Genomic DNA, 5,369 nt, shown 5'->3' on the forward strand with positions numbered 1-5,369 from the left:
GCCAAAATGTGGAAGCCACTCAAATGTTCATCATAAACAAAATGCGGTATGTCCATACAATGGAATATTATTTAGCAGTGAAAAGGTGAAGTATCCATATTGTCATGATATGGGCAAACCTTGAAAACACTATGCTAAGTGAAATAAAGCCAGTAACCAAAGATCATGGATTGTAGGATTCCATTTATACGCAATGTCTCAAACAGGCAGATCTATAGCAATAGAAAACAGATTCATGTTTGTCCAGGATGGGAACTTGAGAGAGAATGGGGAGTAACTGCTAAGGAGTATGGGGTTTCTCTTAGGGGTGATGAAAATGTAAAATTGATTGTAGTGATGGCTGCACAACTTGGTGAATATGCTAAAAACCATTGAGTTGTACACTTTCAATGTGTGAATTGTATGGTATGTAAATTATACCTCAATGAAGCCATCATTTTTTTAAAAAGAGAGTGTCTGTGTGCTGGATTTCTTATAGACCTCTTAATGATGACAAAATACCTGCATTCTAATAAGTGACCATCTTGGTGACAGCACCAAATGACTATTATTTTTCCCACTAGCACTGTGTTTCTCGTCAGTATGAAACCCTGTCCCTTGCTTGGTCAGCTGTCTCACCTCCAAGATGGAGAACTAACAGGTTAGGCACCCATTATTTAAAAAGAAACAACTCGGGACACCTGGGTGGCCCAGCGGTTAAGCACCTGCCTTTCATGCCCAGGCAATTTATTTTTAATTAATTTTAATCAATTGATTCTATTTTGAAGATTCACATGTGTTTCATGTATATAAAGGCAAGGAAAAGACAGTTCCAGATTCAAAAGTGATGTTCTGTACAATTCATATGGTGGGGTTGAGGGGGAAGGGGCCATAGAATCCACACCCGAACATATACAAAAATAACTGACATGGGGACCCCCATCAGCAAGGATGATGTAGCTCTTCCCAGCCCCCAGGGCCAGGGGGGAGGCACATTCTAGAAAATGGCACTGTGGGAGCTAACCAGTGCGAGCCAAGGTGCTGGGGGGTGGGAAGGGGTGCCAGTCCAGAGGGGAGGAAGGCCTGCGAAGGGGACTTGAGACGGTTGGCGGCCAAGGGGGCTCAGGAGCTGGTCCACCCTGGTGTGGGCGCAGCACAGCCCGTGTTCCTCCCGCCAGCTCTGGGGGTACGTGCGGAAATCCCGCCTCTCGTCCATGCAGGTCACGGCTGCCATTAGTGGGCACAGGATGAGCTCGGTCCTGGAAGAAGCTGACTTGCACAGAGCGTTACTGCGGGGCAGGATGGTGGCGCTGCGGGTGCAGAACCAGGTGCGCAGGTAGGGGAGCCGGGCGAGCTCCTCACCCTCCGGGCTGTGCTGTTGGCATCTGCCTTCAGCAAGGGTTCACTCGAGTTGTTCCGGAAATACTTTAGGAGAGTGGTCTTCTTCATCAGGGAGTTGGGATGGGAACTCACGGGGAGGTAGGACTCCGTGCCATCACGCTCCATGTACGGCAGGCTGTCACCATCATCGTAGAGGATGAGGCGGGTCGAGTGGTTGAAGAGCACCCCATACTGCTGCCACACAGCTGGTACCCAGGCCAGCTGGGAATAGTCCACCCACTTGCTGACCCAGAAGATGGGGATGCAGGTGGGATCCTCAGCCTCCTCTGGCCTCACCAGCCCCCGCTCTCGGGGTGTGGACGCATTGACGCTGTGTAGCTGCTGCATGTCCCCCAAGTGGCAGTCAACCGCCTCATTGGTCTCCCTGGATCGAGTACCACATCGGGCTCCCTGCATGGAGCCTGCTTCTCTCTCTATGTCTCTGCCTCTCTCTCTTTCTCTCTCTCTCTCTCTCTCGAATAAATAAATAAAATCTTTAACAAATAAATAAATTAATAAATTAAATTTAAAAACTCTCCTCAGTTAAAAGAAAAAAAAGAATCACTGGGAAGGCTACACATCCCAGGCACAGGCTAAAGTGAACCTTTTATACAAACCAAAATTAATAAGGGAAAGGGCTTTTATTTATAGAGAAATCACAAAGAAAGACTGTGGAAAGATTCCCTTACAGACACAAAGGTTCATGGGAGGTGAGTTGAGGGCTTTTGCCTCTGTCCCCTGTCCCATCCCTGTCTTGGGAGCCTGGGTAATCCCTATTCTTATAAGCAGGCTTTCCCCCAATGTCCTTTGTTCCTGTTCCAGGGGAACAACCTTTACAAAGGTGTGGAAGGGAGAGAGAGAACATGGGACATGGAGTGAGCAGAGCACTGGGCACAGTTCAGTCCAGTGCAGTGGGTGGGGCTAGGGGGACCGAGGCTGTAGAGGTGGGCCAACCAGACCACCCAGGGCCCTGACTCTAGCTGAGGAATGGCCTGGACTCACTGGGTGACCTTAGGCAAGTCACACTCCTCTCTGGGTCCAGTTCCATAGCTATGATTTCCCTCGTTAGGGTGGTAAGAAGAACCCCATGACATAATATATTGCAATGTACTGCATGGTGCTCTTGGAACAGAGCAAGCACTGGGCAAATTTTGGCTGTTATATTGACAGCAGTGTTTCTTCGGCACCTCTGACTGCCTGACATAAGCTATGTCTAACTGAAATAGCGGAGAGAAATTAGACAGTTGTGTTCATCTCAACTCCTTCTACAGCTCCATTAAGGTGATAGTATAGAAATAACAGGAGCGTTGCCAGTGGAAGGTGGGGCTGATGGGGAGTGGGGCCTGAACCAGCAGGGCAGAAGCAGCTCCATGTCTGCCAGACACGAGTAGCCCACAGAGTTCCAGAAAGGCTCAGGAAGAGGAGGGGGAGAAAAAGGGGGGCTGATGGCAAGTCAGCATAGGAGCAGTTAGACTCCGAAGTACCCCCTTTGCCAACCTGCAGAGCCACTCCCAGGAGACCAGGAGATGAAGGTCACTCTCCAGAGACAGAACCAGAGGGGATCCTGGCCCAGAAACACCCAAGCGGCTGACCTCCCGCAAACACATATACAGGACAGGAGGATGGAGAGTCTTCTCTCGAGTACTTGGCCACTGGAAATGGGCATTTGGAGTCCTCCCAAAAAAAAGCTGACTTGCCACCAGTCATCCCAGTGAAGGCGTCGTGTTCCTCCCCCACTGAAATCAAGTGCACAGTTTCCTCTGGGTGTTTTAGGGCCTGCGAGGATCTCCAGGAACAGTCAGGGAGAAACCCTTGGAGGAGACTGAGACTATGCAGGCAGCGGAGCAGAAGCAAAAGAAACAAACAAGAGAACTGAAATGAAATCTCTGACAGAAATTGTGCTAGGTAGCATGAAGGAAATTGCTCAGAGAGCATGCAAAAAGCCCTAGAAATCAACAACAGGAAAAAAATAAATAAGAAGGATTGAAGATCAACCCAGAGTCAATATCTGACTAAGTGTTCCAGAAAGAGATAAAAGAGAAAATGAAGGAGGGAAAGTTACCAAAGAAGCATGATAAGAAAAATTTCCAGAAAGGAAGGATGTGAGTCTCCAGCGTCTAGGAGCACACTGAGCACCCAGTACAGTGGATGAACACAAGCCCCTCACCAAGGCACATCATTTGAAAACTTCAGAAAACCAAGGATAAAGGAGAGAATCCTTAAAAGAGTGGAAGGAGGAGGAGAAAAAGAAACCCCCATACAAAGACAGGGAATCAGAAAGTCAACGACTTTCTCAGAGCGACACTGGGAGATAGACAAGTGTGGACCAAAAATCTAAAGCACTCTGAATGAAGACAATTTTCAACCTAGAATTCCATGCCCAGCTAAACTATAAACCAAGGGTAAGTGTAGAACAAAGATATTTTCAAGCATGCCAGTTTTTTCAAAAAGTTACCGGAGATGGGGCGGTTACCTGGGTGGCTCAGTCAGTTAAGCATTTGCCTTCAGCTTGGGTCATGATCTCAGGGTCCTGGGATGGAGCCCCACATCGGCTCCCTGCTCAGTGGGGAGCCTGCTTCTCCCTCCACCTCTGCCTGCCGCTCCCCTGCCTGTGCTCTCTCTCTGTCAAATAAATAAAATCTTTTTTTTTTAAGTTACTGGATAATAAACTCCACTCAACTGAGAGAATAAGGCAAAGACAAAAAGACATGGGACCTTACAAAGAGGAGTTCCAGTGCAGGAGGCTGTCACAGTGAAGGCCAAGCTGACAGCAGTGCAGCAGGGCTCTGACATGTTTGGCCATGTGGATAAGGGGGGGGGGGGGTGGCTATCAGCAGGGTTAGGAAGGGGGACGCCTGGCTGGCTCAGTCACAGCCTGCGACTCTGGACCTCGGGGTTGTGAATTCAAGCCCTACGTTGGATGTAGAGATTACTTAAATAAAATTTTAAGGAGGTGGTTTGGGAAGAATTAGCACTAGGAACATAGAAAACCAGATAAGCGAGAAAACAAGGTCATAATGAATTCCAGAAAACCGTAAAAGTAAGAGAAAAAAGTCCTCAGAGTACTGTGCTTGGAGGAACTGAGTACAGTTACGTAGTCATGATAACAGTAATCCAGAATAGCTGCTTAATGAAAACGTATGTGCCTCAACTACTGGGAGCCCGGGAAGAAGGAAGTGTGCAAGCAGCGGAGGAAAGAGCATCACTGCCCTCCCCAGGAAGCCAAGAGAAGTATCTCAGAGGAAGGCGTCAGGAATGAGCGGTTAACACACTGTTTAGAAGTTCTGAAAGGGAACAGGCAGAAATGGCTTCAGGATTTGAATGGAGCTGCCTCTGGAAGGTGGTGACGGGAGTGGGGCTGGGTGAGAGGGACGATGCGGGGACTGGCGATTTTTGTTTGCAGCCCACAGTGTACTATTTGGTTTCCCGAAACAGCATGTTTGTATCACTTTGAGAAAAACAGAACCGGATGAGCAGTAGGCTTAATTAATGCCTCTTGGTAGGAGAAGCTCAGAAGACACAGATTCTTGGGTGAGTATCTAGCATGGCCAGCTTAGGGTGGAGCTGGGTCCCCCAGGCAGCTCTGGGGGCCCGTGACTGGAAGTGATGGGCACAGGAAAGGAAAGGACTGGAATATGCTACCACACTGAGTCTGTGGAGGACTTGACCCTCCGATGCTGGAAGGATGGTTTGGAGAAAGCTCAGTCCGTTTGTGTTATGGCTGCTGAAGCCAGTCGAGTTCAGAAGAAACGTATTTGCATTTATTTGATCCAAAAGCTTTACTTTCAAAGAGGGGAAAATATGGGACCAGGGGAAATTCTTCTCAATGACCGTGAATTCCCAGGCCACAGAGCAGAGGAGACAATTTCCATAATATTCCACCTTATTCTGTACACGTTTCCAAGCAGCCTTTGATGCTAGCAGTTTAGAAAAGCAGCCCAGAGCCTCTTGCTCTAAAACAAATCAGCTGCTGGGCACCCACCCTCCTCCCTGGCCCCTCCACCCCCTCC

Source organism: Vulpes lagopus, chromosome 10 (assembly GCF_018345385.1).
Source record: "Vulpes lagopus strain Blue_001 chromosome 10, ASM1834538v1, whole genome shotgun sequence".
Classification (NCBI taxonomy): domain Eukaryota; kingdom Metazoa; phylum Chordata; class Mammalia; order Carnivora; family Canidae; genus Vulpes; species Vulpes lagopus.